Source organism: Phaenicophaeus curvirostris, chromosome 23 (assembly GCF_032191515.1).
Source record: "Phaenicophaeus curvirostris isolate KB17595 chromosome 23, BPBGC_Pcur_1.0, whole genome shotgun sequence".
NCBI classification, from domain to species: Eukaryota; Metazoa; Chordata; class Aves; order Cuculiformes; family Cuculidae; genus Phaenicophaeus; species Phaenicophaeus curvirostris.
Genome location: NC_091414.1, coordinates 675666 through 684889, shown reverse-complemented (window position 1 = coordinate 684889; position 9224 = coordinate 675666).

Below are 9224 nucleotides of genomic sequence, written 5' to 3'. Positions count from 1 at the left end.
GGCCGGGAGCAACTGCTGCTCGTTGCCATCTCCACACGCTCCGCATCGGAGCGAGGAGCCGCTGGCATTCGCCCTTCGGATGCTGCTATTGTCCAGGAATCCTTTTATAAAACCGATTTTCAAGCCAGCGAGCGCAGCGCACATTTCAAGCTGAGTCCCCGTGTCCCAACGATCGCCGGCACGGTCACTGCCACCCGAGCGCCGGCGGAGAGAACTCGTCACTGGGTTTTTCCATATCCCGGGGCAAGCGACGGGGAGCAGCTCCTGTGCCATGGGGGGACTTGGAGCCAGCAGCTCCTGCTTGGGGACGCAGCGGGGTGGGAAGCGGCACCCGCGGGGCTGTGGGGCGGCCGAGCGAGGACCTTGTCCTGGTTGCCCGCGAGCGCTGGAGGTGTTAATGAGTAATGAGGGAGCAGCCATCCCTGTCGCTGCCCCGGCGAGGGGACGGGGGCACAGGGCTGGCTGAGCGGCCGCCGTGCCGGCTGCATCGACCTCGCGCCAACCCAGCACGAGGCGCAGGCGCTTCGGGGGCTGCTGGAGTGTGCGGTGCCGCAGCGGTGGCCAATGTCTTCTGGCACCCTGAGGTGCCACTTGGGGTCTCACCCTCAGGGAGCGGGTGCAGGGGTCTCTCGGGGCTGTGGCAGCCTCTGCCCTCCCTCCCGTGCGCCCCTGCCCTGGCAGAGCTGAGCCCCAGTGGCTGTTCTCCCCGCGAGGCGCTCGCATCCTTGTGATCAGCTTGGCCGTGCGAGCAGAAAATGAATTCTCCACCTGATTCTGCGGGCACGGCGCCTGCCTGGGGCTCGCTGGGGAGGGCGTGAAGCTTGTTGGGGCTCTGCAGGAGGGTCTGGGGCTTTAGGGAGCTCCTTCTCCACCAGGAGGGGATTGTGGTGGAGCGAAAGCTGAGGCAGAACCCCCCTCTTCGCTTTCCTCCTCCAGTTCCCTCGCCCGCCCGAGCAGAGCGCTCCGCGGGGTGACGGGTACTCGGACAATGCAAATACACTTTGCAAACTGGTTCTGCTGCCACCCCAGCTGTGGCGAGGGGTGCAAACCAGGGGCTTGTTTTGGAGGCTCAGGACTCGGAAGTGGGAGCCGGCGGCAGAAAATCAACACCAACGCCCTGATCGGGGATTGGCTTCTCCCCACCTTGACGTGGGCCAGCAAAGCCGCCGAGATCTCAGCCCTCGCCCCGGGGAAGAGCTGCTCCCTGGGACCGTGGGGGCCAAGGAAATCCCTGCTTGGCTCTTTCAGCACTCATTTAGGTCTCGAGTCAGATCAAGGGGGCAAAGAGAGAGGAGTGAGAGGCAACGACACAAAAACACAGCGAGCCCCAGCCCCTCCGCGGGCATCGCCCCACATCGGGTGTCGCGCCCCGGTCCCCACTGAGCCGCAGCGGGACGGCTCGGTGTGCGCAGCCCGCGAGGTGCACGGACCCGACACCCACAGCGCCGGGAAGGCCGTGGGACGGATGGGCTTCTTGCTTCAGAAATCCTTCCAGTCGCTTCCAAGGGTTGGCAAACTCCTCCGGGCACGCGTCCAGGCCCTCGCGAGCCTCCGGGAAGGATGGGGATGAGGCTGCAGCTCTTCACGTCGGGAAATGCAGCCGCGCAGGGACCCAAACGGAGCGCGCTGGGAGCAGGGAAACGCGGCCACGCTCGAGGGGGATGGAACGGAACCCCTTGTCCGGGGGGGGGTGACGGGGCGAGAGCCCCTTGGCCCCCTGGGTGATGGAGCTGGAATTTCTTGCTCCCTGAGGGGCTGCTGCTGGAATTCCTTGGCCCCCGCCCTGGGTGATGATGCTGGAATCCCTTGTTCCCCTGGGGATGAGGATGCTGGAATCTCCTGCTCCCCCAGGGATGATACCGGAACCTCTTGGCCCCCCCGGGGTGATGGAGCTGGAATTTCTTGCTCCCTGAAGGGTTGGTGCTGGAATCCCTTGTTCCCCTGGGGATGAGGATGCTGGAATCTGCTCCCCCAGGGGCGATACCAGAACCCCTTGGCCCCCAGGGGACGATGCTGGAATCCTTTGCTCCAGTGGGGATGAGGATGCTGGAATCCCTTGCCCACCCCCCCCCAGGGGATGGTGCTGGAATGCTTGGGCACCCAGGGGACAGTGCGGGGATCCCTTGGCCCCCAGGGACAGTGTGGGACCCCCTCTCCCCCCGGGGGGCGGGTGGCGGTCCCGGTGCGGGGGGGGGGGGGCGGTCCCGGTGAGGGGCTGGGGGGGGGCGGTCCCGGTGCGGGGGGGGGGGGGCGGGTCCCGGTGAGGGGCTGGGGGGCCGGGTCCCGGTGCGGGGGGGGGGGGGGGCGGGTCCCGGTACGGGGGGGGGGGGCGGGTCCCGGTGCGGGGGGGGGGGCGGTCCCGGTGAGGGGCTGGGGGGGCGGGTCCCGGTGCGGGCGGGGTTCCCCGCAGCCCGGCCCCGCCCCGCAGAAAGTTTCCGTGTCGGCGGAGGGTCCGGGTCCGCAGCCCGATGGGCAGCGGGAGGCGCGGGGCGGCGCGGGGCCATGTCCGCCCAGCCCCCCCCCGCCCCGGCCCGGCGCCCCGGGACCCTGCGCAGGGCGCTCCGCTGGCTGCGGCCCCGGCGGCGCCGGGGGGGCGGGGGAACCGGGGGAGCCGGGGGAACCGGCACCGGCAGCGGCGGAGAGACCGGTGAGCGGCCGCGGGGGGCCGGGAGCCCTCGGGATGGGGGGCCGGGAGCCCTCGGGACAGGGAGTGAGGAGCCCTCGGGATGGAGAGCGAGGAGCCCTCAGAGTAGGGGGCGAGGGGCCCTCAAGGCGGGGAGCGAGGAGCCCTCAGGGAGGTGGTCGAGGAGCCCTCAGGGAGGTGGTCGAGGAGCCCTCAGAGTAGGGGTCGAGGAGCCCTCGGAGCAGGGAGTGAGGGGCCCTCAGGGAGGTGGTCGAGGAGCCCTCGGGGCAGGGAGCGAGGAGCCCTCAGAGTAGGGGTCGAGGAGCCCTCGGGGAGGTGGTCGAGGGGCCCTCGGGATGGAGAGCGAGGAGCCCTCAGAGTAGGGGTCGAGGAGCCCTCAGAGTAGGGGTCGAGGAGCCCTCGGGGAGGTGGTCGAGGGGCCCTCGGGATGGAGAGCGAGGAGCCCTCAGAGTAGGGGTCGAGGAGCCCTTGGGGCAGGGAGCGAGGAGCCCTCAGGGAGGTGGTCGAGGAGCCCTCAGGGAGGTGGTCGAGGAGCCCTCGGAGCAGGGGTCGAGGAGCCCTCAGAGCAGGGGTCGAGGAGCCCTCGGAGCAGGGGTCGAGGAGCCCTCGGAGTAGGGGTCGAGGAGCCCTTGGGGCGGGGAGTGAGGAGCCCTCGGGAAGGTGGTCATGGAGCCCTCGGGAAGGTGGTCATGGAGCCCTCGGGAAGGTGGTCATGGAGCCCTCAGAGTAGGGGTCGAGGGGCCCTCGGGGAGGTGGGTGTGGGAGTGGGCAAGGAGGTCTCGGGGAGGTGGGTGAGGAGGTGGCTGAGGAGCAGGCACAGTGGGGAGTGAGGAGATGGACAAGGGGGGCTCGGGGAGGTGGCCGTGGAAATGTGACAGGAGGGGTCGGGGTGGTGGGCGAGGAGAAATTGAGATGGTGGGCATGGAAATGGCCAAAGGGGTGTTAGGGTGGTGGGGAAGGAACAGTTGGGGTGGTGGCTGAGGAGGGCTCAAGGTAGTGGCCGAAGAGAGGACGTGGCAGTGGCCAAGGAGAAGTCGCAGTGGTGGCCAGGGAGGCGGCCGGGGAGAGCCCAAGGTGAGAGTCATGGAGGTTGACAAGGAGGGGTCACTGTGGAAGCCAAGGAGGGTTGGGGGGTGGCTGCAGAGGCGGCCAAAGAGGGGTCTTGATGGTGGCTGAGGAGGGCTGGAGGTGCTGGCCACAGAGGTGGCTGGATAGGGGTCGCAGTGGTGGCTGAGCAGGAGCTGAGGTGGTGGCCGTGTTGGTGGCCAGTGACGGGCAGAGGCGCTGGCCACGGTGGCAGCAGGAGGAGCTGGGGGAGGGTGGAGGGGCTGGTGGCCGTGGTGGCAGCCATGGGGGCTGTGCTGGCCACGGTGGCCGCGGCAGCAGGCTGGATCTGGTAGTCCCTGGTGCGATCTCGCCCCTGCCCCGCGGCTGGTGCCGGTTCACTGGGTAGGTTCTCCCTCCGCTGACTCAGAAGGTCACCAGGGCTGAGGGAAACCTGGAGGGATGCCAGCCACCTCCTCCTCCTTCTCCTGGCCAGGGTGTTTGCGTGCTCCAGGTGTGGCCCTTCCTGTCCCAGATATGGCCTCGTCCCGGCTGTTCCTGGGGCGCTGCCGCTGTAGCCCAGCCCCGTCCCTGCCACCTTGACCGGGACAAGCGGAAGGTGCTGTGGGTGCCCTCTGTTCAGGGCCAGGTTCTGGGAGCTTCGGCAGCGCGATGGGTGCTGGTGTGTTGGGTCACGCTCGTCTCCTCGGCACGTGGCTCTGCAGTCGTAGGTCGCTGGAGGTATCGCCCGTGCTCAGCCTCTCCCACCCTGTCCTCGCGGGGACGCTGCCTCCATCGCGCCTCCGGCACGGACCTCACCATGCTCGTGCCAAGGGAGAGGCCGCCTCTGTGGCACCCAGATGCAGCCGGATGCCATCGCCCGCGACTTTCTTCCTCGATTTGCCCCGGGGAGTGAATTTCCAGGCATCCAGGGCTGCACAGAGGCGTGTTTGCCACTTGGAGAAGCACGCAGAGATCTGTGATGGGAGAGGAGTGGCTGTGGGAAGGCAGAAGGAGTTTGGAAGAGGCTGGGCTCTGCTCAGCAGGTCCATCGGATGCTGCCGGTGCCTCCCTCCTGGCCTGCTGCGTGCGGATGCTGCTGCTGCGGCCAGCGCTGAAACCTGAGCAGAAAAGCCGAGATGTGCCGGAGCATGTGATGTTCCCCTGCCGGTGCAGAAACGCCCAGTGCCTCTGCCAGCCCTTGTGGTTTTTTCCCCTGGAGTTCTAATGCTCACCAGCAGTCCCTGAAATGCGAAGTCACTGGCATCAGGGTTGCGGCTTGGGGACCTCTGGCCTGCTTGCCACACCATCCCTCACGAGCCCACGCTGCCACCCGCATCCCCCAGGGCTGCGTCACCGCGCCGTTCGATGAGATATCCCCGTGCCCGGAGAGCTGTGCTGAGCACCCATGCTCCGTGCTGGTGACAGAGGGGCCATGCAGGGACCCTCCCGCTCAGGATCGTGCTCTCCGCAGCCCACGGCGTCCCCTGTGGCGTGCGTGGGACCAGGAGGTGCCACGTTCCCCCACGCTGCGGCTTGCTCAGGGGAGCGGTGCGGACATGCAGCGGTTGCAGCTTGCGTGCAGGATTGAATCACCCTCCCTGCATGTTTCCAACGTGTGGAGCGCGCCGGGAGCCCCACCCTGCTCACCCACAGCCAGCCGGGCTGCAGCATCCTTCCCTGCGAGACAGGGCCGTGGCGCTTCCCTGAGCGATGGGAACTGGGGCTGGGAGCCGCAGAGTGAGTTGAGCCACGGAAATGGAAGGAATGACGGCTCCATCAGTGCTGGCCGCTTTCCGAGGGAGTCATCGGCCGCTCTGACCTGCCCTGAGGCTGCATCACCCTCGTAACCACGAGCTCTTGTGTCGCAGGAGCTGGCTGAGCCCTGGCAGCTGTGGGAATGGAGAGGGGAGATCTCCAGTCGGTCCCTGTGGGCTCCGGTGCCCTTGCTTTCCCCCCGGTGTCTCAGGGGTGGTGTTGGATCCAGCCCGTGACCCGACAGCTCCCATCATCCCGCCGTTCCTGCAGGTGGATTTGGTTGTGGAGAGGGCACTGGGCATGTCCGACCATCCCCGCTGCATCCTGGCTGCGGGAGAGCCAAGCTCTGGCTCGGGATGGCTGAGGGAGAGGGAGGGAAGCTATCCTGGGGAGCCGTGGGTCAGGACTGGATCCTCAGCCTGGACATCTGCCTGTTTGCAACCTGGCTGTTGGCGAGGTCGAAATTGCTCAGCACTGAAATCATGGGAGCAGGAGGATGAAAGCATTTCCACTTTGGATCAGACCCATGGGTCCATCCAATCAGAGATCCCATCTCTGGCCGCTCAAACAGCGGAGCTGTGGAGAGGAAAGACGTGGTAATCCCGCTCATGGGCGCGTTTCAGGCCACCTCTCCGGGCGGGAATACCAGCAGCTTTATGCCGAGCAGCACGATGGCTCCATCCCAGCTGGAAGCCGAGTCCTCTCCCCCTTCCCGACTGGATGCTCTGCCCAGTTAGTGCGAACGGGCCCTCCTGGCTGCAGCATCCATCCCCGTTTTGTGTCGGTGCAACTCTTTGCCACAAAACAATTCTTGCCGTGAGCTGCAATTCCCTGTCCTGGGATGTGCAGAGGCTGCCGGGGTGCCACCAGCCCTGGGCTGTTCTACCCGGACACAGCGTGTCTGCTCCGAGCGCCGCCGTAGCCTCGTGGTATCCGAGCACCTCGCGATCCTCGTGTTTATTTCCACAATAACCTTGGGAGGCAGAGGAGGGATTGACCTCGGGTTGGGAACAGAATGCAGAGTGGGTGGGCTAATGTGGAGCGAGGCACGGGAGTGCTGGGCTGGCTCTGGTTTGCTCCGTGCTGCTGCTTTTTCCTGGAGGAACCTGGGAGCAAGGAGGCTTTTCCTTCTCCTCCGTGAGCGCTGCCGGCTGCCTGGTGACCCGGGCTCCGTGTGGGCGTGCGGCCGCGCTGCCTGCGAGCGCTTTCAGTCCAGGTTTTGGCCACTGCTTTATCCGAGTTTTGCAATATTCTTCTTCGTTCCACGATGAAGTAAAGGAATCGATGTTCCAGAAACATTAAATTAGGGTTGACTTCTTTTCCCTTTGATGCCAGCTCAGTCTGGCAGCAGCAGATTTCCTGGTTGGCGAGTAGGGGGGGTCACTGTGATGTTAAAAATAAAGCTTTGACTGTACACGTCAGTTTTTAACATCACAAGTGCTGGTTGAGGATGGCATGCGGTGGCTTTGCTGTGAACAAAGGGGGCTGGGCTGCAGTTGGGACCGAGCCGGTGGCACCGTGTGTGATGTCATGGGGTGACGGAGGTGCATGTGCATCCTCGAGGCGATTTGGGGCTGGGTTATTGCTCTGATAATAACAGAGATTTGAAATCTTCCCCCGACACTTGATTTCCTCTGCCCACTGCTGTTGCGTGGCTGAAGGGTCATGGTTTGGTGTCAACACAGGGCTTGTGCTTTAGCCCTGAGCTTCTCGGCTCAAAGGAGGGAGCAGAGGTGTAGGCACGGCTGTTCCCCCACCTCCCGTGCCCTGGGATTGTTCCCGTGCTTGTGTGGGAATGAATTTCTTAATCTGCAAGAGGCAGAGTGACACTTCAGAGAATGTGAGCAGCAGGAATCCCCTGGCTGGCCTGGACTGGCAAGGGCGAGTGGCTCGGTGAACAAAGAGAGGTGTGTCTGCAACCACAGCTATTCCACCTGGAGACAACTGGAAGAATTACTCTTGCAAATAACGTTCCATAAGATCCGATAAAACTATTTCACCGGAGTCATATTTCTCTTTAGAAGGAAGGTCCTGTTTCATAAGACAATATCATCATTGACTGCGGCTCCAGCAGCAATGGGAACACAACCCGCTGGAAGGTGAGGAGCTGGGCAACGCTGAAGTGAAAAAGCCTTTCCCTGCCAAGCAGGAGCCAGAGCCCTGGGCTGGTCCCTGTAGCTGTCGTGCGGATACCTTACCCAGAGCAGGGAGCTGGGCTCCCCTGGCCTGCGGGCTGGAGCTGTCGTCGGCAGAGCTGGCCTGGACTCTGGCTTGAGCAGGAAATCATTTGAAGCCCTTCTGGTTATGTATTTCTGTTAATGATTGGGGATCTCAAGTGGGGCTTTGGTGTTACCTTTGCCTCGCTGAGCTTCACTTCCCTGTGAGGGGAACAAGGGCTGAATTCCTTTCTCATTCAGGCAGCTCGGCTCCACGTTTGCTTGGCAACGGGATCAGGTTTATAAAACATCAGGAGAGATGGGTGAAATGCCAAGAGGGATGGATCCCTCCCTCGCGACCCGTGCTCCCTGCGCCGGGGCTGTTGGGTCTGACCAAGGGACCATCTGATGGGGCGATCAGATGTGCTCGAAGCACTCACGCTGCACTGACAAGATCTGTGTCTCATGGGCGGCTTCCCCCCTGCTCCTGGCTGCTACCAGAGTCCTCTTGATGAGTAAAAGACGGCAGTTCTGGCCTGGAGAAGAGGCTCTGCCTGCAGTCAGCATCTCCTGCCCCGGTTCCTGTTCTCACCAGCCACTCCATGGGGTGTTGGAGCGTGCCTGCTGCACCGGGAGTTGCGTGCTGGGGAAGCTGCAAGTGCTCCCCTCCCCTCCCTCGCTTTCCAAGGGGATTTCTGGGTGCAGCAAATTAAATCTGCGTCTGGGGTGAAGGATGGGAGCAGCCAGCTGGCAGTGCAGCCTGGCTGCGGGGTTCCGCAGGGTTTGTGTCATGATGCAGAGCGCGGTGGGGTCTGTGGGGATGCTGGAGCTGCCTGCGCTCCCGGCCAGGAACATGGGACCCAGAAGGAGCTGGGCTGCTGTGTGGCTGTGAGTTACCCCGTTAGCCCCTCGGTATTTATGGCACGCATGGGCTCTGCTGGGTTCCTGGGGCTCAGCTCCCTCTCCAAGCCCCCTCGGCACCTCCGAGGCCGCGGCTGGGGGCGGCGAAGCCTCGGTGCTGGTGGTGACCGCGTTTGCTAGGCAGGTGCTGGCATGGAGGGGGAAGTGTTTGCTGTATCTGGGGCAGGCTCCAGCCTCTGCTGTTCTTGCAGGGAAGGGAATAAAAGTGCTTCCCTGGGAAAGCTGCTGAGTGGATGTGGAGGAGCTCCTGTGCCGCTGGGGAGAGAGGGCGTGGGGGGCCACGGCCCCTGTTTCGGAGCCACCCCAAGGAGTTGTGTGTCTCGGGGGGCCCTGGGAGGTGCTGGGCATGGTGGCAAACTCTGGAGATGCCCCTGGCCGACCCGACTCCTGCAGCCTAGGGGAAAAGTCATCTCCTGAGTCACCAGGCAGAGACCTGGTTCTGTGCCACTTGTGCCCACGATGTTGTTCAATCCCAGGTGCGCTTGAACTGAGTACAGCTGGTAATGGGAAACAGGGAATGGTTTCCCACTGGATCCCCCATTCCCTTAATGCCTCCCTCAGCAGGTGGGGCAGCAAATGCCTGGGGACGCTGTAGAGGTGCCAGGCATCGTCCGAGGCACAGGGTGCTCTCTGCCCTGCTGAGTGTGCTGCTTGGCTGGCGAGAACTGAACCATCAATATTTCCATTGCGGAGGAGACTGA